At 43.4% G+C, this 27,709-nt stretch overlaps 1 long non-coding RNA gene and 1 pseudogene across 1 annotated transcript in view; both read right to left on the minus strand.

Moving 5' to 3' along the window:
* Positions 1-27,709, minus strand: part of LOC136649691 (uncharacterized) — a 300,034-nt gene that overhangs the window by 194,750 nt on the left and 77,575 nt on the right. Inside the window, exon 3 of the long non-coding RNA XR_010794421.1 lies at positions 16,516-16,581. This is a non-coding gene — a long non-coding RNA (uncharacterized lncRNA). The remainder of the gene's footprint in view (positions 1-16,515; positions 16,582-27,709) is intronic.
* LOC136650818 (5S ribosomal RNA) lies at positions 2,249-2,368 on the minus strand (annotated as a pseudogene).

The raw sequence follows: 27,709 nt of genomic DNA on the forward strand, positions 1-27,709 counted from the left end.
GGGTTTAGAACAGCCTGCCTATGTAAACCGACTTAGATTAAAGTCTGAGGAGAAATCTGACGACCAAAGAAAGGCGGTATACAAATACCTGCAGGGCGTTTTTTCTAATAGAATGCACCGGAACAGCGTCCCGGCACCTTTTTCTGCAGAGAAGCCCCCCATCCTCTGTACGGTGATGAGGCATGGAGGTTCCCAGCAAAACATAAAGTGCGAGCAGGACCAACTCTCAGTCCCTCCCCGGCTGCCACCAATGGGGCAACCAACACTCAGGGACGGGAAGAAAGGCGGGAGGAGCTGGGATTGCCACCTTCTCCTCCGCCCAGCCCCGCAGAACACACAAAGCACACACCTGGCTGGCTGGCTCACCTCGGGACGCGCGCGGGTCCCTCTGCGGGGCTCCCCCGGGCAAGCTTGTCCTCTGGAACCACCCGGCAGCTGCCTCCCTTGGGCATGGCAAGTCGGGAGAGGGAGGAGGCTGGCTGGCAGCAGCACCTTCTGGGCTGGGAGCTGAGCGCCGCCCACCCCCGCTATTCCAGGCGGGCGACGAGTCAGAGAGCTCCTTTGTTGCTGGGAGGGTTGGACTCCTCTCCACACTTACCTGGGAGTAAGCCCCACTGTCTATAGTGGGGCTTGCTTCTGAGTAAACATGCCTAGGCTTGGGCTCTAAGGTTGCAGTTCTAGCCACACTTTCCTGGGAGTAAGCCCCATTGATTCTTATGGGACTGACTTCTGAGTAGACATGCATAGGATCGGACTCTCATGCTGCAATCCTGACCTCACTTTCCTGGGAGTAAGCCCCACTGACTACAGTGGGACTTGCTCCTGAGTAGACATGCCTAGGCTGGGGCTCTTGGTCTGCATTTGTCCAGTATTCTTCTCCCCCTCCATGCACTTTTCTTCTGCAGCATCCAGGCTGCTCTGCTTGTCTTCTTTATCCCAGTCTGCTTCTGCAGCACGTGCTGGCCTGGCAAGCCCAGCCCTAACCAACTTTCCCGCACCCATCCAGCCACCTTCAGCCCAATCCTGTCCACACTTTCCTGGGAGTAAGCCCCACTGACTCTAATGGGACTGACTTCTGAGTAGACATGCCTAGGATTGGTCATCACCACATCTTGTGGCTGTAAATTCTATACATGTGTGTAGAAGAACTTTCTTTGGACTGTTCTGAATCTGTTGCCCTCAATTCAGTGGCTGAATTTTAGGGGTTGGAACACTGAGTGTCTGTGGAACTCCTTGCCTCAGGACATGGTGATAAATACAGTGAATAGGGGGCTGCTGTTTTCCCTCTCGCACAACACCAGAACCAGGGGACGTCCACTCACACTGAGTGTCTGTGGAACTCCTGGCCACAGGATGTGGTGATAGAGTGGGCAGGGGGATGTTCTTTTCTTTGCACCAATCATGTTTCAATGTCTTGAGCCAATAGAGGGTGTATGATCACATGATTTTTGATCTATAACTTGTTTATTAATCAATTAATTAACCCATCTTTTGTGCCCCCTCTCCCCTGTGTGCTATTTGATTTGGGTTCAAACAAATCTGTAGAGTGATTCTATGTAATCATTTTTTATATTTTACCTTCATCAATTGTTTTAACCAATATTTATTAAATGTTTTAAAAGTTTTAATCAAATTTTTGGTTGTTACATATTTGCAAATACATGCAACAAACCTTGATATAATCCTTGGTGTGCGCTCCTAAGGTGGTCTGTCTCTTTTTGTTCTTCTCTCTTAAAGATCTCGCCTCATTTTCTAGTTCTTAAGTAGTTGGGGAATGGGGATTTAAAGAGAGGGAAATTAAATGAATACATAAATAAAATAAATTTAAAAATAAATAAATAAATAAATAAAAGATTAACAAGTTGTGAGTTCCTGCACCTTTTTTTTTTTTTTTTTTACAAAAAAAGCACTGAATACCTGTATAAATAAATAACTCCCCCAGTGCAGAACCCCAAAACAATGGACAGATACCAGAGTCAATCAAATGGTCCTGTGTACATAAGAAAAGTTATCGCTAGCACTGTCCTCAATGGTCATCACCTCATCCTGTGGCAATGAAATTCACAGACTTCAAACATGCTGTTTGGAATGTTCTTATTAGCAGGACCACAACCATATCTTATCTGACAGGATTTTGAATTGATAGCTGGAAATTAAAAAAAATGTGTACACAATATCAATACTGTTTAAATTTTAATGTCTCATGGTTGATGGTTGGCAACCTTCAGTCTCAAAAGACTATGGTATAAGCCTACAGCACCCAGTATTCCCTGGTGGTCTCCCATCCAAGTACTAACCAGGCCTGACCCTGCTTAGCTTCCAAGATCAGATGAGATTGGGCATGTGCAGGGTAACAGTTGCTATCAATGTCTCATAATGTAAATATTATGTCTTATGTGAGCCTCCATTTTGTCTCCTTGAGGGTTTCAAAGAAGCAGCCATATTCTGAGGTGTAGAACATTTTAAGATAGCCTGATTTAAGGCATGGGGCAGGATAAGCACAGTCTCCACACATGATGCTCACAGTTCATTGCTACAGCAGTAGGCCCTGCTGGGCAGTGCACGATTCATAATGATTTGTCTAGCCTTGCTTAGAGCAAAAACGTTAGGAAACCAAAGACAAACCAAGCTAGATTACGCTGACATTCAGCCTGAAACTCAGTATTTGTCCAATATCGATGCAGTTCCAAGAACTGAGGGAGTCTCCTGCTTCAAGGACTAAGGTTTTCATAAATTAGATTAATGAGGAGTTTTCTAAAAAGAGTACATTCTTTTTAAAAACTATGCTATTCAGAGGTTAACAGCTCTGACACAAAGCCAGGTCAAACAGTCACAAGTAGTAATAACTCTTCAATAGTTCAAATGCTCACCCTTAAACATCCTAAAGCTCAGAGCTTTCCTCCCTCTCTCAAGGCTGCTTCACATATTATGGGACACAAAGTGCACATTTTTTTCTAAGCTGAGTACATGAGGTGTTGGCCTCAGCCAAGAACAGCTTCCTTTGCACATGTAAGCCTTTTGAATCAAAGGGCACATCTTTTAAAACACATTGGTTGCCCCGTGTATTGCATTTTTAGCATGTACACTCTAAAAAACATAACCTTGGGAAGTGGTTGTGAGTCAGTTCATGCTCCTCAAATGGTATACTTATGAGGAAAAAAAAAAAAAGGAAAGAGGAATTTTGATTGGGCTGAATAATAAATATTAGATGACAAGACCAAGATCCTATTTAATCCCTGGAAAAACAAACAGCATGTGCATTTCTAAACCGTGCTGGCAGGCTACTACACCATTTGGCACCACCTCACTAGAAGGACTGTGTCATGCAAGTGGATTAATGAGCTTCCCAAAAAGAAACAAGCAGACGAATGTGCAATAAAAGGAAGCCAGTGGAAAGAGCTGCTGCAAGCGAGGGCTGCGTACCTTCACCAATAGTATTCATTGCTGGAGGAATCAAACATATGAAAAATTCCAAATGGGATGAAAGGCAAATATAATTATGAGGTAGAGAGGAAACACTCATAAAAGCAAACATGTTTTCCAAGTTCAAGCCTGTGCTACGGAAAGTTAGATGTAGGAAAGTCAAGGTACGCTCTGAAATGAAGGAACAAGATAAAACCTATCTAATTAACTCTCACACAGAATAATAAATTGGCTGTTCAGAGAAAGTTCAAAAAGGGCAAGTTGCTAATTCCGACCTTCGGGTTTCATTGCATCCAAAACCTGCAGTGAATTTTTTATCAAGGTATGCAGAGGACACATTGAGATGAAGTAACAAGAACTGGAAGGACCCTCACAGTCTCTCTGCATCTGACTTTGGTCAAAGGAGTGCCCAATGACTTGAGGCTATCTGAGATCTTGAACCTTTTACAAACATTCAGAGCAGCACAATATTCCCATAGTTATACAGCATACTGAGCTTTGTGGTCAAGCACTACAAATAAAATTCTTCTTCTTTTACTTTGTTCAACTGAGATAAGATTTGAGATCATGGAGGTTACCAAGGAGCTCTCATAACTCATGCATGCTCCCATTTGAGAACACTGCAGTGCTCAAGTTCTTTAATTCAGAAATTTTTGCCTGGGAACTCTTAAGGTTATACCAGTGTTATTCAAACTGTGAGGCTCTTTAGGGAGGTGCCAGGATCCCAAAGGGGAGGCACAGGATGTCCTCCTGAAGCGATAAAGTCACACCCCTGGGCAGAATACAAGCCCATCGTCTGCGCTTTTTTTTAAAGCAGAAGAAACAGGAGTTGAAAGCAGAATGGGAGTTTAAAGTAGAAGAAACGCCCTGCCCTCTTCTCCCTCCACTCCGAGGCTGCTGCCTTCTGTGTTCACTGCTTGTTGTTTTTAAAGCTCTTGGACTCCAACCCCCATCTGGCAAGTACCTGTCTCCAACAGTGATCAGCAACTGATCATTTATAAAGCATGTATATTGCTGTGTATTAATATATATTTTAAGATCTGCATTTAATTAATGATATGATTAATATGATTAATATTAATATAATATATTATAATATATTATATATTATATTTTTATTATAATATATAATATATTATATAATTATATAATATAACATAATATAGTTAATTATATTTAATATATTAAATATAGTTAATATTTCTGGCCACTTCCTGTTTAGTGATGTCACTTCCAGCCCTCAGGAACATGATGGGGAGTCATGGCCAACAGCAACAGGGCTCAAGGGAGCCACTGGCCGGAAAAGTTTGAGTACCACTGGGTTATACCCTCGGACAGTGATTTTCTTACACTGTGCTGCAGCATACTGGTATGCCACAAATGGTCTGCAGGGGTGCCTCAGGAGTTTGGAGGAGGGTCATTTATTAGTAGTGCCATAGGGGGTGTGAGTCCCCTGCTGACAGTGTGGTGTGCCTTGTCAATTGTCAAAAAACAAATTGCCTTGACAATTTTAACACCTTCTCAGTGTGCTGTGAGATGAAAAAGGTTAAAAACTGCTGCCCGGGGAAAAAATAGAGGTGTGTATCAAATGCAGTCAAATTCAACTGTGGTCATAACTTATGAGAGTTGTATTTCTCCTTGTCAACCCGGCCCTAAGATCATCTCCAAATTCTTGTTTGGTTCTACAAATTTCTTACAGATTATTATTATTATTATTATTATTATTATTATTATTATTAACAACAGTATTTATATACCGCTTTTCAACTTTTCAAAAGTTCACAAAGCGGTTTACAGAGAAAAATCAAATAACTAAATGGCTCCCTGTCCCAAAAGGGCTCACAATCTAAAAAGATGCAAATGATCTTTTTACAGATATTCTACTGACATTAATTTTTAAATACAGCTATGATGGGATACTGTTGTCATTGTCACCATCATTAAAAACGTACATATTGCTTTTCAATAAAAAAGCTCTCCATGTAATTTATGTAGCAAAATAAATGAAGAGTCCCAAAGGGGCTCATAAACTAAAAGGAGACAGGGGTGATAACAGCAAAAGGTCATGCTTATGTGGCAGACAGATCATATGCTCACATATCCAAAATTGCAGAACTTATATTTTTATTAGACACCACTTAATGCAGTGATATCCCACTGCATGCAGAAAATATTCAAGTTCAGTAGTGCTCACCTGACACAATGTGATGAAACACTGAAGAATGAGAAAATAAATTTCAAAGTGAAATTCAAAGGCAAAATTCAAAAACAATTGCACTGCATACTCATTCCAACTCTAAGAGAAAAAAAACACCATCACCATATCAGGATACAGAGCTTGGGAACAAGTTCAGCCAACTAAAAGTTCATATGATTGGCTAAATAAAAAATAGAGTGAACAAGAAATTGGGCTTCTAGAATTTTACAAATGGTCCTAGAAGAATAAGGAGAAGAATAAGTGGTTAAGATTGCACTCCTATGCGCACTGGACAGGATGAACACTTAAACATGAATTGGAATGCAGTGTGAGTGACATTCTGTGATGCTAACACAAAACAGTGCAAGAGTCAATATTTTTGCTTCAAGACCCAACTTAAAGGTCAATTTTGCCTTAAATACAACAATCACTAGATTGTTAAATCTTAAAAATCTCAAGTTTTACTATAAGCTTTTAATTTAATGGTAGCAGAGAAAGGTTGTAGCATATATGAACTGTAATTCTGTTTTGCCTCATATTCACATACGAGTTGTTGTGAATATGAGGCAAAATACGGACAAACTACGTGAATACGTAGTTGTCCCTATAACTGAATAGTTCAAGAGTCTAAGGGCCCAATCCTATTCAATGTTCCAGCACCAATGAGGCTGTGCCAACAGGCCGTGCACTGCATCGTAAAGTGGAGGGGCAGTCACAAAGGCCTCCTCAAGGTAAGGGAAAGTTTAATCTCTTACCTCAAGGCTGCATTGGCGCTCTTAAATTGGAAAGGAGTGGGCCCTTAACGTGTTTTCAGATAGTCAACATGGATAGCACAGAGCAGCTTCTCATTCAAGCAAGTGCACTGGGGAGCTGCATTGCATCACTGCAAAGAAGCTTATGCACAACCCAGTCTCACAGACCAGGCTGTCAGCAAAGAATAGGATCATAGATTAGATGAGATTCATACAATGAAATATTTGTCTCATAGATTTTTCATGCTGATCCCAGAAAAGCAACTACCAGGCATCACCTGCTCTCATTTCACTGCAAAACCACTAGACTGTGTGCAAAGCCATTAGTTAAAGCATGCAACTCATCACAGCTAGATAATAATGAAGTTGCAAGAAAAGTCATGATTACATTACAAATAAGAAAATAATCCCTGCACAAATTACAGCATTTGAGTACCTCAAAAGTTATGCTGCCATAAAACTGCTCACCTCAAATATTCTTTTAAAATTAAGTAATGGGAAAGGTTTATGTTTACTGTCCAAGGTGATATCCTGGAATTTCAATACTGTAATGTCAACATACTAAGTGCACTGACAGATGCCCTTTGTTATCATTAATATGATCTTATTTAGAGCAGTCTTGAAAGAGCACTCTATATTGCTCTTTCAAGAGTGCCAAGAGACATTGGTGGGAAAATGTGTTGATTATGCCTTTTTTTTTTAAAGTATCAATCAAGTCTGAAGATAATTCTTCCAAATGGCTACTTAAGTTTCAGTTCCCTGATAAAATTAAATACATATATTTTAGGATAGGAGCATACGAGACATATGATTTGTCTCGTAAAATGCATTGATATAGCTTATAGTTTTTTTCTATTGAGCTCCTGAGTGGTATTCAGGGCCAGCAGGAAGCAAGTTATTTATGGAACAGGGTTTCAGATAATTAGACATCTCCTTTAGGAGTCATGTGAGAATGTAAAAAAAATCAATTTGCAGTCTGATCCCTTTCCCATTTAAGCTGGAGTCAGATTTAAGGCGATCCATTCAGTTTCACTGAAGTTAATAAGACAAATTGTACTCCTATCCAAAGTTATTTACTGAACTGAATTGTCGACATTTAATTATGTATTTGACTTCATATGACAGAGTTCTCGTTATACACGAATTCGCTTATCGATGGGGGCAGAATTGCCACCTAAGGTATCTCTCCTTACCTGCAACTTTGTTCTCGTTATCTGCAAATACTGTGCCAGTGCACTCAGGGCGGGGGGGGGGGGAAGCTTGTCACAGATATTATCAGGCAGACAGGAGCAAAAGAGGTTGCAGAAGGAAGAGAAGAGATAATGGCCTCCTCCGGAGCAGAAGGTAATGTCTGCACTGTGCAGAGGGGAGAGGAAGAGATAACTATATAGTATATGGCTGACAGGAGAGTAGGTTGCAGTAATCGTGTCCAGCCAATTATACTCCTTGTTTTTTAGAAAGTTGCCTTGATTGGGTCAGATGGACTTTAGCCCATGGAGAACCACTGGACACATTTATGTCTACTTCCAGACTTGCTTTACCATCTTGGGCACTGCCAATTGAACCTTCACAACCCTGATGATATCGAGAGGTCGATGATAGGAGGTCTCTGGATGACTACCTAAGGGCTGCTCTGGGGCTGGGGAAAGCCCAGGGAAGGAGCCAAGAGACAGCTGGAGGAGGAGGACAGGTGAAGCAACCCCTCCCACTGCTGAATTCTGAGGCCTGGCTGTTGGGCCAGCAACCTTCAACAAGTTGAGGAATAATAAACATGGAGAAATCATCATCGCCACAACCTTCAGCACATCAAGGAATATCCAGCATGGAGGAGGAAGCATTAGATGTTGGAGCCTCTCTCTATCATCCAGCCCCATAGACTTCAAAAGATTCAGGTTCATAAATTTCAAAGAGTATGGTGATGAGGGCCCTCTGGAACCTAACCCCATTTTCCTCATAGACTCAGCGATTCAGTATCTGCTAATTTGGTAGCCACTAGGTTTTAATTTTTTCACATCTTATCTGCCTTCCATTGTTGGCTCTTCCCTGATCTCACATCCCAAAGAAAAATAAAGTTCCTCAACAAAAAAAATCACTGAGAGCCTAAGAAATTCTCATTCTAATTTTGTCAGGTCATATTTTGAACAGGAACACATCCACTATAATAACTGAGCCTTTTAAGATCCCACACCCTGGACTCAGTTTTTTCTACAACACAGCTAGCCGATTGGAATGCATCATCACTTTTCTTTAGCACTGCATTCCCACAGCCATTTATCAACAAAACGGCAAGTGCAACAATTGTTCTACTGAACAAGTGGTACATCTTAGGAAATCTGTATCTCTTTGAAATGGAAATGCTAATCAAACATTCCTGAATCTAAAGGCTACGGTGTGGTGGGGGTGGGGGTGAAGAGGAGAATAGGCAGAAGGAAAGGACCAGGGCCAGCAAATACCAATATTTCAAGAAACCTAAGCTCTTAATGACAGGATCAGAAAAAGGAGTACAACCATGAAAACGAGACAGCTTGAAACAGGCCTAATCTCATGCCTGTCTGATCCTAGAAACAGAGCAGAGATTCAGCGCTGCCACCAACATCGCTTCAATTGAATACAATCTTGCCTACCCAAGGGTGGTCCAAACCCAGAGATAGAATTCTATATCAGATGAAAACGGATGAAATTCCTTACTTGCTGATAGCTCTCTCTCTCTCTCTCTCTCTCTCTCTCTCTCTCTCTCTCTCTCTCATGAGAACTTATCGCATCCATTTTCTTTACACTGCTGGCAAGGGATACAGTGGAGCAGTGGCTAATTATGGAATGTCAGCAACCACTGGGCAGGGGACCCTTATACGATCCAACAGTACCAAATGCTCTAGTCTAGACAATGAAGGCAAACATGCCCACTTCTTTCTGTTCTAACCAGGATTCATCTAATACTGTATTTGCTTCTATTCAAACTAACCCTGCATACCCCAGTCCAATCCTGCTATTCAAATTAAACACTACACAGGTACAGGCATATATACATTTTTCAGCCATTTGAAAGGCTAGGTGATAGTTCCTACGAAAAGTCTGGTTAGCTTTCACTTCAAGAGTAGCATAGTAGTTATCTGGAAAGGAGCACACAGTGTGGTCTCAGCTGTTCATATCAGTCTTTTCAAGGTATTGATATATAATAGCACATTTTCCACACACCCCTTGTCATAATGCTGTACAGTTCTTCCAAAAATTAATTATCTCCTTCCCGACTTTCTTCCAGCATGCAGATATTGTTTGTACAAATGCATTCCTCCAATAACACTAGAAAATTCAACTTCAAAATTCTTGCTTCCTTTAAAATTGAATATTCGGAGGAGGGGTGGGACACCAAAGGAACTGTCAATATCTGTAAATGAGGTCTAGGAGTACTTCACTATTGTGCACCAGCAAACAGCAATTCCAGCCATAAAGGAAAAGAGTGTTATATTACCCATGGCAAATGTGATGCACAATCCAAATTCAAGTCTAAGCCATTTTAGAAAATGCAAATGCAGCAAATGCAGGTTTATTGTTGTTGTTTTTTACAGACTCAATGTTCCATTTTGTGGGTTGCCATTTTGTCTTCATGTCTTCAGGATACAATATTCAGGAAACTGGAAACCGGTTGGGTAGTAGGGAAACAAGAGAATGAGGAATAGAGCAAGATAGGGAGATTAGGATCAAATTATACGTTACAGTAACAGCCCAGTCCTATCAAGGACTGGGTCGTGGCATGCAGGGCTCTGTTGGCGGTCATTTTGGGAGTGTTGTTGTGCAAGGCACCAGAAGTCCCTGTCTGTTGGTAGAGCTTCCTTCATGCACCAGACCAGATAAGCTGAGGTGGGGAGGGGCCAAGGTGAGGTGGTGAAAGAGGCTGTTGGACAGGATGGATCCAGTGGTGATGTCACATGCCAGATCCTCTTTTCTGTAGCCTCTCCACTCCCTTTCTGCCTTCAGACTTGTGCCAGTAATGTCACTAATGCATGTCCAAGGAGACTTGTTGCCAGAGTTGGGAACTCAACTCGGATGATTCGAACTTGAGTCGCAAAAATGCACGTTTTTGCTGACTTGTTGACTCATGAGTCGCGCACGTGGAAGACTCAGAATAACACTCAAGTCAGAGTCCCGTCCCCCCCAGTACTCATACCCACACATCCTGACTTGAGTCTGCCTGTTTCTGGGTGTGCTTGCTTACCGTTTCCACGGCATGAAAAAACCTGGTAGGGTCATCATTCCAACCGGGCAAGCAGCAGGGAGGATCCAGCCACAAGGCAGGGAAAGATTAATGTTTGTATTTGCATGCGAGCAGGAGGGGGGAACAGGAGCAGGCTCTCTGAGAGGAAGGAAGGAACAGATTATCATTGGACACAAGATGGGAGGTTTGATATTTTCTTTGGCTGAGAGAGGGCAGAAGGAGGAGCCAAGAGGGTTCTTGCCTTATGATTGACTGCAGAAGCCCAGGGGGCGAGGAGGCAGGAAAGGGGGGAGGTAGTTCATAGGGATTATACTTTCCACCACGGCTCGTGGGTAGGGGGAACCCTCATTGAAAGCCTACCTAAAGTCAACCCTCATTGAATGCCTACTTCTGAGCAGAGCTGCAAGGATCAGGTCATCCTGATAAGCCTCACAGCTGCTGCATGTGACCTTTCTCCCTCTTGCCACTTCTGTCCCTACTCTCTCACAGTCCCTCCCACTCCCTCCTGCCTTGTTTACAGATGGGTGGGGACATCAGTGGAGTGTTCAAAGAGCTCTGACACACACACAGTCTGACAGCAGCCCCCTTTTTCCCACTGCAGGCTTTTCAAAGGGGTGTGCGTGACTCGACTCAAGTCCTTTAGAGTCGGGAAAGTGTGACTCAGAGATTAGGAAAGCTCCCATTATGACTTTTTTTTCGAGTCAAGTCAAAGGGGCGGTGACTCCAGCCTCAAGTCAAGTCCCACTGGGTTTTTCCATCCCTGCTTGTTGCAGAGCAGGAGGCTTACAGAGGTATAAGTGGATTTAAATTCCCTTTCGCTTCTGAAGCCTCCCAATCTGCCTCCTAAAGGATACAGTGTGCCTGTTTTTGGCATGGCTGCACCAGCAGGCAGAGAAAAAATAGGATCAGGCTCCAAGTTCATCATTCGCATTGATGAGCTTAAGTTTTGCTTCAAAAGTAAGAGACAGAGTGGAAGGTATTGCTCTGTCCAGATGGGGGCCCTCGCAGCTGTTATTGCACAAAGAAAAATAACCTTGGACTGAAGCCAATAGGACAGTTTTTCCACCAGCACTGATCTGGTTTGGGACTATGAAGGAGATTATTTTCCACCTTTCTTTCATGATGGAACCCAAGGCAAAGTACTTGGGATTCTGAGGGATGGGATTCCTATTCATCCAGTGACTAGACCAGACCTTTCCACTTCAGCAAGATGGCTAAATCATTCACACTCTGGGTCAAAGTACCTTCCTCCCTCTGTAGGGGGAAGAGTCATCTTGACTGCTATTCTGAAACAAAAAGTTAAGTTCATCAGTATTAATGACGGGCTCAATATAAACTGCAATTTGATCCCTAAAAGAGAGTAGAGAACTTAGGGGAAGAAGAAACAGCACTGAGAAAGCAAATCAATTATTAAAAGCCTTCGGGAGGGTAATAATAAAGATACCTTTATCCAACCTGGGATAGTCAGGAACACAGTGTAGGGCAATGGGAATCATCTGGCTGCATCCGCATTTCAAACACAGGCCAAGCCATTCACTCATAGTATGTGTGAAAATTGCTTCTGAGTGTGCATGGGGAGTTTCCAATTTTCTTTGTCAGCGGCATCAACTGCTGTCACTGGAGGGCCTTCAACCTCTAGGGACAGCTGTGGGGTGAGGGACAGGAGGAGAGGCAGTGGGGAGGCAGCTCTGGAAAAGCACTGGTAGATATATGGAATACTGTGAAAAGGCCCTGGGCCTTTGGATCCTAGTCATAGTATTACAGAAGCCAAATTAGAAACCCTACCAGCAAGCCCATTTCTATCAGATTTACAACAATTTTGCTTAGTTTCAGACACAAAGGTATGCCACACTATGGATTCTCATAGAAGCTCCTAATCTACACAAAAACTAAGGCCGCACTCCTATGCAAATTTACTTGAAGTAAACCCCACTGGACCCAATGAGCCTTGCTTCTGCAAAGACATGCTCAGAACTGCGCTGTCAGACCATTTTTTTAAATTCTGTGTTGTCACTTCTGTGCCTTTATGCATGCATGAACATGCACACCTGCCCACACATATACACATTCAGACTGAATAATCTCATGCAAAAGGTGGTAATAATAAGCTTACAAGCCTCTAGCAAGTCATTGTCAATTTGTAAACTGGCTTTCTACTGATCTTCGTTAAGCTTCCATGTCAAATATTCTGGCTCTGTCCCTCCTTTGGACAAACACAAATCTTTAAATGCTACATGTCATTCAAACTAAGAATTATAAGATTTACATATGTACATACAGGCACACACAAATAAAAAAAGAGATGTATGAGAACTGTGCACATAATACATATTTATACACACAGCTCATTTATTTGATTCTCAACGGCATACAAAATTTGTCAAAGTTAAGAAAGGTATTTCAGTGTTATTATCTCACCAGTGTTTGTCATTCCAGCACCTGACAAGAAATTTTGATGTATTTTTTCATCCTAGTTTATTCGGTCTTTGGCAAGATACTTGCCAAACAACCAGCTCCCGATACTTGCTGAACAACATTGATTAGCCTCATTACCTCTTTAATTTTAAATGAAACAGAGCAGTATACAGAAAAGGCATTGGCCTCAAGGCACATTAAACAGCCACTTTAGAGCGCGATATCATAGTCTTTCGAGACTGAAGGTTGCCAACTAAAGTTAAACAATACTAGGTCTTGCCACTACCCAAACAGGAGATTGCCTGGGACCCCTACATATGCCGCCTTGAGTTCTTGGATAGCAGAAAGTTGGGATAGGACTGTAATCAATCAATAAATACACACACTTCTGCCAACATTTCAAATTGTGTACTGTTATAAACTATACATGAAAGCTGGTCATTCATAAGGTCGGATGTCTTGTGTTTGCTGGTGAGGTCTGAGTTTATGTTCGTATATATGGTCAAATTATAAGGGCGTATTTAAACAGACAGACAGTATATTTGAAATTACTTTCTTAGGGCCCATTCCTATTTGATGCATGCCGACCCACCACCAGCGTGCACTGTCACAAACGTGCTGTAAAGCAAGCTTGCGGCAGTCAGTGCTGACCCAGCACTGGAGCAGGTTCAGCTCAAGTTCAAGCCCACGCTAGGCCGACGCCAGTTGGAAGACAGCCAACCACTGCCCAGCACTCCATACAAAGCAGCAGAGAGATGAGTGGAAGTATGGCTGGAGGCGTTCTGGGGCACAGCAAGGTGGAAGGTATGGCAGGGAGAGGAAGAGGGGCGGGAGGGGGCAGGACCCACCGGGTCTAAAGCCCCACATTGGGCCTACTGGCCATACACGGGGCTTCTTTACTCTTTACCCCATTGTGGGGCTGCTTCCCTTCTAAGGGATATTTGTCCCCTTCCCCCGAGAAGGCACTGGGAACCGCTCAAAGAGCAATAAGATGCAGCAGCAGCCATTTTGGCGCCGCTGCAGCCTTGGGCACTGGGCAGCTCATGATTGGGCTGCCTGTTGATCAAAAATTCATACATTCATAATACATACACATAAAACATGCTAGAATATTCAGCTCAATTCAGCATACTTGCACATGAATTTTATTTTATCTGAACTGAACTCTCATTTACTTGTAGAAAAGGAGTGCAATTACTAAAAACCTTTCAGAGGACAACCTGACAACCTATGACAGAATTGTCCTGAATGACTTTCCTTGCATGACAATACTGGTCTGCTGAAGTTTAGAACTTATCCTTATCTCTTCTACTAGGATTCATGCCAACAAGTGTCATGGGCTCTTAATAAAACTAAGACTATGCCCAGTAAAAGGCAAGTAACTGATATTCCTGTACTCTGAAATAAAATTCTACAAATGTGTACAACAATCCACAATGGTCCTACATCAGTCTCTGTCAGTCACATGTACCAGTGAATCACAGTGTATATCTAGACTTCAGGGTCAGAAGCACTAGGACCATGCTATTGTCAGGGCCTGCAAGACATATTCCCTCCCTTCCTGATCATGTGCATTTATTCAAAGACAAGGACCTGATACTGTGAACATAATCTGTGCTCTAAACCTGCACAGCCCAATTCCCTGCAGTCACAAACTATGAATATACAAACACAGCACCAGTTGCTCTGAACAGCAGCCAAGAGCAACCAAGAACAACATGAAAAGATACAGGAGCCAAGTTGAGGAGGAGGGTAAGAGAGAGATTCAGGCTGCAATCCTAACCACACTTTCCTGAGAGTAAGCCCTGTTGAACAAAATAGGACTTACTTCTGAGTCGATCTGGTTACGATTGTGCCCTCAGTGAACTAATCATGTTCAGCAGGCCTCATGTACCTCAAAACAAGGTACTCAAGCTGTCTCAAACCTTTCCAAAGGTATGAAACACAAGTGCCTTGATTGTCTGTTGGCTTAAGGAGCTCATATGTTGCTCTACATTTCTGAGAATCACTAGAAGATTGAGCTCTTCAACCACAGTTCCAGAGGGAAGCACAAGTAATATGCTACATCCTTTTCCTTGAGACTTGCAATCATCTGAGTTCTTTAGCATGGCCTGCTGAAGGTCTCTAGTTTGTCTAAAACATTGAACTGAATGAAGAACTGTCTTAGCATTCTGCCTTTCAATGAACAGAGAGGGGAAAAGAGGGGAAATGAGGACAGATGCGTTCAGAATGGAAACATTGCTGCACAACACCATTTTGGCCTGGTGTTCAGGTCAGATTATATGCCCAACACCTCCATTTCAGTCCAAGTGGAAAAAGAAACTACAGGGTGCAACATTTATCCAGCTGTGTGAACTTTGCTGCCCAGATGTTCTATGCCAACAAAGCAGGATCAACATAACACTGAATTACTGTCCTCTGCCACCATCTGGTTCTTTCCTTTTTTGTTTTTTTGCAAGTCAACTTCTTGAATGTTTTATGCCTTTGTGAAAAGCACCATCTCTCCTCTCAACACCTGCTTTTCTGTGCAGTAGATCTTAGAGTGTGACAGAAGTTCAGCAATGACTGACGATAGCCCTTTTCAAGAAGGCCAAACGTCTTAGCTATTGGATAATCACAAATGTGTTTTCCTTAACTGTAATTACAATCTAATCCTAGAGTGAGTCATCCAGTTGATCTTTCATGCAACCACATTTAAAGCATGGAGATGTGGAGGTTTTGATATTGGAATCTGTAACTATTTAAGAGGGACTGCTTTTCACAAAAGTGTTAAAAAACGGACAATTTTTTCCTCAGAGTTGAGAAAATGTCGAACATGGGATACTTGTCTAGTATCACAAATATGTTCCGAAGACATTGTATTTGAGGGCAGGGGTGCTCAACAGCAATCTTGCACAAGCTGCTGGAATTGGATAGAGCCATAGCTCAGTGGAAGAGTACATACTTTGCATGCAGAATCTTCCAGGTTCAAATTCTGTCTTCTCTAGGCAGGGCTGGGAGAGTTCCTTGCCTGAAACCATGGAGAACTACTGCCGATCAGTGTCAATATACTGAGCTAGATGGCCTAACAGCCTGTATAAAGGAAGATTCCTATGAAGCCCTGTTGACCTTAAGTCTTCACATTTAACAACTGTCCTTTACATCTCTGATAATGAATTCCAAAGCTTTCTGTCTTAAATTATGGAAATATAATGGGCCGCTTTGCATGGTGCTCAATTCATCCATTAAAGCTACCTCTCTGTAAGAAAATGGGCCGCTTTGCATGGTGCTCAATTCATCCATTAAAGCTACCTCTCTGTAAGAAAATATGTAGCAATCTGTAGTTAATTCAATTATATTATGTATATTATGTATACATTATGACATGACAGCATATGAGTTTTTCCACCTGGATGTGCCTTTTGTAAAGGAATTTTACAACTTGTAAAGTAGCCAACTAAAATGGGGGGGGGGGAGTTTAGTATAAAGTACTAGAAAAAGAAACCACCCTAGAATTCACAGAAATTACTTCCTACCTGAACAACGTCATCAGGCTTGTGATAATGCGACAACAGTCAGTTGAATAAGGCCTGGACCCAAGCCTGTTTAAAGAGAGGACATAAACACGTCACGCAAGATAGAAATACACTTCTATAACAAAGGACAAGGCATATAACTTTCTAAAGCAACACAGTCAACATGTGCCAAAACTAAATGTATTTGTGTCACTGAACTGTTTCTTCGAAATGCTTCTGGATATCATCTGTGATTTTTTGTTCATTTTATTTCATACAGTCAGACCAACATAAAAAAAAACCAAGATGATTTCATCTTGGAAAATATGCTCTGCCACTGGCACCTGGGCCACAAACATTTGCTCAGATGTACTTGCCTACAACTGGAGTTGCACTCCCAGAATCCTAGCACAACACTTACCGTACTTTCATTGGAGATACAGATTATACAAAAACAAACCAGATTCCAGTAGCTTGCCAGCAAACCAAACCATGATCCTGGATCGCAGGCCACTCGCACACTGGTTTTGATGTGCTACTTAAGCACAGGAATGGTTGCTTGCCTGGTGTGAGTGGCTAACTGAGGCTGGTGTAACAATATATTACAACATTGCATTGACAGAGCCTGTGAGAAAATCTCTAAGCATTTATTTGTTGGCTTGGAAATCATTGATCAGGCCACAAAAGAATTGGAAGCCCAATCCTAATTAAACCCCACCCCCATTGATGCAGTCATGCCAACAGAACACACACTGCATCCTATGCTTGGGGGACAGTCATGGAGGAATCCTCATGGAAAGGGAACAAGCCTCTGCTGCCCTAATGGTACTTCTCAGATCTCCAGTGGCCATTTTGCTGGCACAGAATCAAATAGGGTAAGGGAGAGGGAAAAGGAGAGAGAATAGGGATAGGATCCTAGCACACACCAGTGCCACAAGGATATACTCCCTCCCCCCACCCAGAAACTACCCCATTCCTTCCTTTCACTGCCCATTCCTTCCAACTTACCAGCTTACCAACTTACCAGCACTGCCAGCCCACATACACAGCTTCAAGTCATGGGGGCTGACTGCCTTGTGGCACACTCCAGTGGCAAATCATGTATGCCACCAGGCTGACACTTCCACTTGCAGAATGTACATTCTACCAGTGAGAGCCTTACAGCCCAATTCGAACCAGGATGCCTATGGCATGATACAGCAGAGTCAGAACGGCCGCCGCTGTATCCCATGTGGGCAGAGACACTGCTGGAGGTCTCCTCAAGGTAAAGGAACCTATGTTCCCTCACACCATATTGAGCCCTGGCAACCTCACGCTGTGTTCAGCCCTGGCAACCTCTATGGGTCAACACTAGGGTAAAACTAAGTAGCCCCATGTAGGGTTTTCTGGCCCAAGAAGGGGCTTACGATGCCATGGAGACCTTCTGTACCATCCCCAACCCTCCTGGGCCTGAACCACCCTTCTCCCTGCCTCCCAGTATTAGATTTATCCCGGTTGGTGGGCACTGCTCCGATGCCGGCAGAGGCCTTCTGGAACAGGCCTCTCTGCTGGCTGCACTGGACTCCACATTGTTGCAATGTGCTTTACGGCACTTTGCAACCCCATGTGTCCCAGTCCTGCCAGCGGAAGCCAGTTTAGGATTGAGTTGCCCATTAGGATTGGGCCATAAGAGTTTTAATTAGTTCTACTTGCTAACAGAGCATTTTCATCTAATTCATATAAGAAAAAAATACTAAAAGTTATGCAAACAAATTACAACTGTCAGTTTAAATATTTTGTTCCACATATCGTCAAAGCAAAAATTGTTATCAATCATTTACACCAAAGAAAGGGGAAAAAAATAGTGCCAGTTCTCCTGGGAGGGGAAAAAAATGGTTTCCAAATTATGGTTACATTAAACAGAAGAGATGACTTATTCATGTTAAAATGCGAAACATATGGTTTTCCTCAAGGCCTTTTTCTCATTTCCGTTGGAAAGCTCTATATTCACATATGTTATCATATCAAAAGTTTTTGACATAGTGTTCTCTCAGAGTTGAAGTTTGTCTACAATAGCATCACACAACCATCAAACATCAGGGCATTTCTGCAACACAGGGAAAAAAAGAAAGAACTTTCATTTTCAACTTGAGAATTCAAGGTGGGGGCAGGGACATTGGACTATTCAGATTCCAGAGAATACTGACAATCTGCTTGATTACTGAAGAATAAACATCTAGCAAGCGTGCAAATTATCCATGCTGGATTTTAAACTCTGCAATCCCATCCCACTCTTACCAGCTTTCTTTCTATAAAACATACAAGCATGTTTTATACAACATACATACTAACAAGTATACACAAAGTCCAGTCCTACCCTTCTGCTCCGCGCTGGTGCAGCAGCCCCAAACACACTGCATCCAGAGGGGGCTGAGTGGGCAGATCAAGAGGCTTCAGAAGGGTAAGGGGATTTAAATTCCCTTACTCCTGCATAAACCTTCCACTCCGTAATAGGTGTCCTCAGACCTGTGCCAGCTCTTTAGCTGGCACAAGAAGAGAAAGGGGCAGGTGAGGCTCAACAAACAGGGGACAGGATCTGGCATGTGCCGTCGCTGTTGGATCAACCCCCGCCCGCCATGTTCTTCCCACCTCCCTGTCCAGTTTTGCCCCCTTGCTGCCTAGATTTTGCCCCTATCCTGCCCCCGCCGCTGTCTTACTTGCTCTGACAGATCCAGGGATGTCCAATGGTCAGGGAGCACTACCACCCCTTCCAGCAACACTCCCAAAATGGCCACCAATGGAACATTGCATGCTCTGTCTGCCATTTTACAACAGCGGGACCTGTTCCACTGTCATAAATGTCTGTGCATGACAGCCCAATCCCAAACTGGGCTGAAAAGATTTTACCTCACAATGACATGCCCCAGTGTCTGTTTTTTAAGGAGTCGCAGAATATATTTTGTTATAAATCAAATCCTCATTGCACAAACAGCACCCACTGTAGACTGATGAAGGAGCTTCTGGTTTTGCCTCATGGCTAGAGCAGACCAAGGAAGTAGCAAGGAGAGAGAGAAATCAAGGCTTCCTGTTGTGGGAGCAGTTATGTTTTCACTGTAAAATAACTGCTTGCCTTTCCTGTGCCCACACATGTTATATACACACAAGATTATCTTAGACTGCAGTACAAAATAGTTTTTCCAATTGTCGTATCCAAGTTACAAGCAATCTGTAACATATGTAGAAATGTTTTTCATTCTGTCACCATGATAGAGTTATTTCTTATTGATGCCTACAGCTGCCTCATTCTAAACAGAGAGTAAAATAGCACTGCCTCTGCAGACTACTGCGCTTAAAGAATTCAACTGCTCAACACACCAACACACAATCATTTTGGAAGCATCTCTGTAAGGCAAATAGCTTCCAAAATTTATCTTATGAGAATTGTCTTCTGATTGTATTCCAGCAGCAGTAGTCCTTGCATTGACCAGAGCAAGAAGATGGATATTCACTTAATGGTTTTAAGTTTTTTTCCCCCAACTCCAAACACATTCACTGTATTCATTATATTACTTTAAAACATCTTTGTACAGGACAGCCACAACAAAGAATTTGTGTAATGATGTAATGCAAAAGTCCCACTAGCACTATACTGCTGTGAGTGGACATAGAGATCTCAGGGAGCCGTGAGAGGCAGTGAAGGAAAGTTGGCAATGGACAAGCAGAGACTCCTGCATATTGAAACTGCTTATAAAACATTTGTTTTCTTGTTTTTTAAATCTGGAGTAATTGTGCAATGAGAGTGCCATAGATAATGCACAAGAGAACACATGTATGTTTACTGTGGCTCCAAATGACAGTTATTTGGCTACCTGCCATTCACGCACTCCAAGTCTTACCCCATGTGAACTTCAGCAAACAAAATTAGGGGCAGAGCACACGTTCCTGCCAGGAACAGAATGAGAAGGAATGAGCTCTCACCCAACATAGGACCTGACAGGATGAAACATTTGCTCCTCTGCATCCTAAAAGATAGACAGATGAGATACAAGCATCAAGATTCATGCTCATTATCCAACACTTGGCAAATGGAGGCAGACAGAAGCAGAAGAAGGAGCAACTACTGTAAGGCTGCCTAGATCATCAAAGGTTGCCCAGCAGATGGAAAATTGAGTATGATCTCCTTCAAGGGCAATCCAGGAAGTATGCTAACCCACATCTGCTGACCTATGAAGTATTTAGAGGGCCAGAAATCCTGCTTTGAGGAACACACACCTTCTGGCATCAATATGGTTTTTTTATATCTCAAATTCAGTCTGCAGGAAAAGAGGTTTCTGGGGCATTTTTTTAAGGGGCGTGTTATTATTTTAAAAAGGAGATTTCTTCATTCTTCAGCTCCACGGCTTCTTAATTTCTAATGCTATTGGACTCAAATTTTAAAAAATCTCAAAGTGCAGCTTGATCAAGATGCTTGATTTCTCAAAATTCCCCTGACCACCTGCAGCCCTCATGCCACCCCACTCACCAAAGTTCCCTGGTCCTCAGGAGAACACTCTAGGAATGCAGGCAGGTTGCTGTGAGAAGAAGGGGATGGGAAAATTCCCTTTCAGTTATTTCCTTCCACACGTGTTTCTTAAGATCCGAACCATAGTAAAGGGGGTTCAATATTAACTCAGTCATGTTTACCTCTTATTGTGCCCTGTTTACCTCTGTTTACGAAGGGCTGTTTATCTCTGCCAGCGGAAAAGTGGTCATGGGATTCTCCCACTTCTTACTGTGCATGGGGGAAGTACTTAAAAGTGATGTCCTCATCTAAAACCTACAAATCTCTACATGTGCAAGAGAAGAACTGGGGCAGAGGCCTTCCCCAGGACATGCTGATATTCTATGCATAAGAGAAAGTTAGCATGATGGTACTTTCAAACAAGTAATTCTTTTCTTGGGTACATGAGAATGCTATAGTTCTTTAAGGGCTGTAGTAACACCCAGATTGATTCTTATTGCATTTATGTTGGTTTTTTTAAGATGTACAAACCCCTTTGAATCATATGATCTCCAAGGTAGCCTGCAAAATATTAAGAATACAAATGACTTCTAGTGGCCATTGTTTAATTCTGCAGTCGCAGAACACTAGACAGTTGGAGCAGAATTCTTTTTGGTGGGTAGGACTGCGAGCAAGCTTCCTGCAACTGCTCTTTCTCCCTGCCTGACGGCTGGAACAGGCTGTTCTCACTCTTGCCATGCCGTTCTTCCTAGGAGCCAGGGGTATAGTATAATATCTCACTGGCCCTAGTAGCAGATGCCTGCAGGTCATTTCCCTCACTGTGTCATCCAAAAATTGAAATGAAAATATACGGCCTATCACTTCTGTTTGGAGCTGGGAACACGGGAACTAGACATTAAACACTGTGGAAACAGTACTGATCCAGTACTGAAGATCCAGGTTCAAATCTCCCCTCAGCCATGAAGCTTCCTGGGTGACCTTGGGCCAGTCACTTTCTCTCAGCCTCACCTACCTCACAGGGTTGTTGTGAGGACAAAAGGAGGGGAGCAGCTGTGTACACCGCCCTGAGCTCTTTGGAGAAAGGGTGGTATAAAAATGTGAAAAATAAATAAATAAATAAATACTGTAGTGGATATGATAAGACTTATTTATTCCTAAATCCGTCATAAAAAAAAAAATCACCCCAGTTGGGGACATCTTCCGTACCTGTTACTGAGAGAAGAACATACTAGTTTTGCTTTGTAGATACAGCAGAATTTTTAAAAAGCACAACCTGGAACTCTCACAAGAATAAGATAAATGTTAATCGACAGGCGACCGGCTTTGTCTTTTCATGGCCTCTGACCTACAGCATTTGTTTCACAGAAGGTTACCAATTCCTACACAAACTTCAAAGCTTCATACTTTCCTGCAAAGGCATCTACATAAAAGGGTATTTGTAAACAAATGGCAGACTGTCAATACAAGGGTTTGGCTATTTCAGTAATCTGACTGCAGCAGAGTTGTTGAGCTTGGCTTTGCAACTTTGCATTTTCCTATCAACAGAATTAACTCTTGCCTAGTTAACCTGGTAACACCACTACATGGGGAACCCCATCCAATGTAAATCCCCAAGTGGTGACGCAGCAGCATGGGCATGGGCTACACTATATCCTAAAGGGGATTTTTGGCTGCTGGAGGTCTCCTCAGGTTAAGGCAGTGGTTCTCAAACTCTCTGGGAGAGTTTCAGAGCCAGTAAGTCTTTGCAGGGGTGGGGGAAGGAGGCGGCGGGGGGAAGGCAGCGGCGCGATCCCTAGGATCACGCCGCTCAGGGGACTGCAGGGGCTTGGGTGTCTCCTGCAGTCTCCCTGGGGTGCGGGAAGCCCGGCGCATCTTCTGGCAGGGTTCCCCGCAGCAGGGAAAGTGGATGTGGAGCAATCGCGCCTTCCCCCCGCCTCCCCCCCACCTCTAGGCTGCCCTTGCCCCTTAAGGGGGCAGAGACCAGGGCCCTCAGGCTGGGAAGTCGCGACGCCCCAGTTTGAATAGCACTGGGTTAAGGAGATATTTGTCCCTTGGCCTCTGGGTAAGTCCCAGCCCACAGTCAACTCTGACTGTGCCAGCGATATCACTGGTGCAAGTCCACATTGATCAATGCAAAAGGATCAGGCCCAGGAAGTGGGTTTGGATATGGCACATGCCAGTGTTGCCAATGTGCAATTTACTGGGATCTGCAGGTGCCCAGGGAAGCAGATCATAGATTGCTATGTAGAAGGAATCCTGGTGGAATGGGTGGATATGTGCGCTTAAAAACTGTGTGCATGATTTACTGGTATGTGGGTAGAGACCGCCAGACTGGATAGTGGATTGCTACAGGGAAGGAAACTGGAGAGAATGATTAATTTAAAAAATTTAACCAAAATGATGATATTTGTAAAACCAACAAATTCCTTGTGGCACGTACAACGAACAAATTTATCATAGCATAAGCTTTTGCAGATCATCAGATGCATGATTATGATGCCCTTGTAAAGTAAGGCAGCCAACCGCACTTCTCAGATTAAAAAAAGGTATGAAAAAGAAATGAAAAGTTTCTTTTCTTGTATTGTAGTGGTTATAATAGGACTTATAACAACTATTGATTGTGATGCCCTTTTTCTGCTGCTATTAATACGGGTTTTCTTTCTTCTGTATTTCATTTTTATTGTTGCTACTTTTAAAAAAATTATTATTCATCTTTAACTGTTTATTGGTTTTACGTGGATTGTAATCTACCTCAAACACCTTCTTTTCAGAAGGAGAAAGGGGAGACAAGTATTTTAATTAATTTTAAAAGCATCATGACCCTCCATGCAATTATCATTTCTCAGTGTGTTCCTTGATCTAAAAAATTTACCCATCCCTGATCAGGGAGGTTCCTAAAAAAAATCTCAATTTCTCTCCAGTGGATGATTCTAGTTATAAGAATATTCCATGGTACAAAGATGCAAAACAATATCCATTTTGTTCCTACAGTACTGGCAGCTATTCTGCAAGACCAATGTCCTCCACATGCAGTCTCTACATAGGGTGGGGGACAAGGAACAAGTGTCAGACTCACACACACCTCATTAGTAGATCACTATACAACATGGGATATACACACAAATGAACAGCCAGTATGCACAATCCATAAATGACAAAAAAAAGGAAGGTCTATGCATAACATTCTACACCAGCGTTCTTCAGCCTGTGCATGGTGACCCCAATTGGGTTTGGTGGGGGGATGTCATGGCAACCTTTCAAATCACGTGCAAGAAGACTTGGATCCAATCCAATAATCTGCCTCATCAAAACTGAGTTCTTGTGAAGACAGAAGAGGTAGAGGGGAACGGGGCAGGTGAGGGTCAGCGTCAGCAGACTGGGTCCTGTGAGGATGGCGGGATCAGCGGTGGGTCCCCAGGCTCATACTTTATTTATTGGGGTCATAGCACAAAAAAGGTTGAAGATCACTGTAAAGGGTTTAAGCCTTGTTCCTATGTCGCATCTACTAAATATTATGGAATAAGGATTTGGCATATATATGTGGAGGAAGTGGTGATACGTTAAAGAATTTGATCTTTTTGTCTTGTACAGGCGCAGCCTATTTATCCACGGATTTTTTATCTGCAGATTTGTCTCAACGCCAATGGGGTGGGGGTACTGAAAGTCACACACACCTTTGCCTCCTTTGCCCTTCGCTGGCCTCTTGCTCCTTTTCCAGGCAGCCCAACACACTGCAAAAAGGCTCTGCCTCACCCAGGAAGGGAGTAGCCCTGGAGCCATGGAAGAGGTTCCCCTTTTGAAGGAACAGTAACATTCCTGCAGCCCCTGAGCCAGCGAAGAGGCGGGCAGAAAACTCTGTCTAACCAGAACAGGTGCAGCAAGGTGGAGCGCTCTCTCTCTCTCTCTCTCTCTCACTCACACACACACACACAGGGGCAGGTGTGGTAGCAACAGAGGGGATTGATTTAAAAACCCAGGGAGTGTTTGCCGAATTCCCCCCCCCCCCGAGATGATGCAGGCAATCATCGACACAAGCAAGCCTTCCCACCAAGCAAAGCATGAGATATAGCTTATGATCCTCTCCACACTTTCCTGGGAGTAAGCCCCATTGACTACAATGGGGCTTACTTCTGAGTAGAAACACACAGGGCTGGACTCTGAAAAGCTCAGCATTCCACCTGTGAAAGAAGCGACACAGCTGGCAACATGGAGGGCTCAAGAGGAGGAGGCAGGAGGGGGAGGAGAGGGGATTGCTTTAAAAAATCCAGGGAGTGTTTGCTGAATTCCCCCCCCCCCATGATGCAGGCTCTCCTGCTCCAGCAAGCCTTCCCAGGTAAGCCTTGGGAAGCCTTGGAGAGACAGGCGAGGGTGAGCAGAGAGCCAGACTACAAGTCCCAGAATGCTCTGGGGCAGAGGAGCTTCCATGATGGTGACCAGGGAGGGCTGCAGGAGCGGTGGCAGCAAAGAGGAGGAGGAGAACCTGCAGCGCTGTTGGGAGGCCACCTGGGAAACAGAGGACGAGGCTTCCCAATTAAGCTCATCATTCCAACTGTGAAAGAAGCAGGACAGCTGGCAACAGGAGGGCTGAGTAGGATGGGATTGAGAACAGCTGCCTTAGTTTCCTTCCATCCGGAAGTGTCAGGCTGCAGCGAATTTGCATAACTCTATGGCATTTAGCACAGTGCTTTTTTGTTAATCTCGCCGAGTCACGGAATGGTACTAATGCAGATAAATAGGCTCCACCTGTAATAATAATAATATAATATACAGTATTTATATACCGCCTTTCTTGGTCTTTATTCAAGACTTTATTCATGGCGGTTTACATAGGCAGGCTTATTAAATCCACGCAGGGATTTTTACAAATTGAAAGAAGGTTCTTTCTTTCAAGAACCACTACATTCAAGGTGTTACACTCCGATCTGGTTTAACATTCTGGCCTCCATCCTCCCACGCTCCGAGCAGATGGAACAGCTCAGCTGCAGCTTGCCAGCTGCTTCAAGGTCGCACGGTGCTGGTGGCCTCGAACTGGCGACCTTGTGGATGTTAATCTTCAGGTAAATGGAGGCTCTACCCTCTAGACCAGACCTCCTGCCCACCTGTACTTTCTTTATCTTTGGTATACCATTAAAGAGATCATGTTCATATTAATACGATCAAAAGAGAATATCACAGATAAAGAAAGAAATATTTCCAAGTGGTATGAAGAATACAAGGAACCCACCAAACAACTATTTCACCAATAGGACCTTTTAAACCACTCACAAAAATTAATTTTCAGATAGAACACAAGTATAATACAATCTCCACAACCCATAAAATGACCTTCTAAAATATGTGACACTTCACATAAAATGCAGTCATTTAAATGCATTTATTGTAAGAAACAGAGTATAAATCTGCAAACAAAAAAGCAAGCAAACATATTGAAAGTGTGCTTAAACCATGACAAATATGAATTTGGAAATGGAATTGCAAAGGATTTTTAATTGCTTTTTTAAAAAATAGGTGTTTGGTTCCATATACTAGTGAATGTTTCACAGGCTATTTATCATGTAATCACATTTTCTGGAAATCACATCCTCAGAATAAATATTTTAAAAGTTACACCTGGGTGGTGTCCTGGACCTTCCTTCACTGCTTGATTCTCACAGTATCAGCACTAGCTTCTTAGAGGCCCTCAGTCAAAGAACCTCTGATGAACCTTCCATACATTTGCACATGTACACACACTCTCCCTACCACCCAGAGTGCTTTGGATGTGGCACTGGGCCATCTCTCTCTGGTCTGTGAGAATGGAGGGGCTGAACCGCTTCTTTCCCCAGTCATACAAAAAGGAAAAAGGGCAGTGACTGGCCACTCCTGTCTCAGCATCCTCAATATATCAGCATCTTGACCTCCTTCCATCCCTTTTTACATTGTGAAATGGCAGAGAAAGCAAGAAGGGGCAGGTCGGTTGTTCCTTTCTCAGTACTAGCATAAAGGGGGCTGAGACAGAGGCAGGGCCCAATCCTACCTAACTTTCCAGGGCTGATGTAGCCATATCAAGTAGGCATGTGATACAGCGGGGGGGGGGCAACCACAGAGGCCTCCTCAAAATAAAGGAATATTTATTCCTTTACCTGAGGGCGGCATTGCGCCTGCTTCAGTGCTGGGACATTGGATAGGACTGGGCCCACAGTCTCCGAGCACGCTCCTCCCTCGCTGCCCTGGAACGAAGCCCGGAGGGAGTTCCACTGCAGATGGAAAGGGTGGAAGAAAGCAACAACAGAAATAAGGTATAAATTTGCAAACGAAAAAGCAAGCAAATGTATTGACTGACTCACACCAGTCAATACATTCCATGTGGAGGACTCATACTAACACTGTCTGCCAGTTGTGGGGCTTCAGGAGTCAACCAGAGCCTGACACCCAATGCCAGCCTTGGATTCTTCAAGTGACTGTAGACCAACTCACTGCACTTCCTCCTCAGACCTGGCTCCCATCATCTAGATCAGGGGTGGCCGGGGGCCACTTGCAGCCCTTGGGGACTCTCAATCCGGCCCGCGGGGAACCCCCAGTCCCCAATGAGCCTCTGGCCCTCTGGAAACTTGCTGGGGCCTGTGCTGGCCTGATGCAACTGCTCTCAGCGTGAGGGCAATTGTTCAACCTCTCATGTGAGCTGTGAGATGAGGGCTCCCTCCACTGCTTGCTATTTCACATCTGTGATGCAGCAGCGGCAGTGACGGAAAGGCC

Source organism: Tiliqua scincoides, chromosome 4, assembly GCF_035046505.1.
Source record: "Tiliqua scincoides isolate rTilSci1 chromosome 4, rTilSci1.hap2, whole genome shotgun sequence".
NCBI lineage: Eukaryota > Metazoa > Chordata > Lepidosauria > Squamata > Scincidae > Tiliqua > Tiliqua scincoides.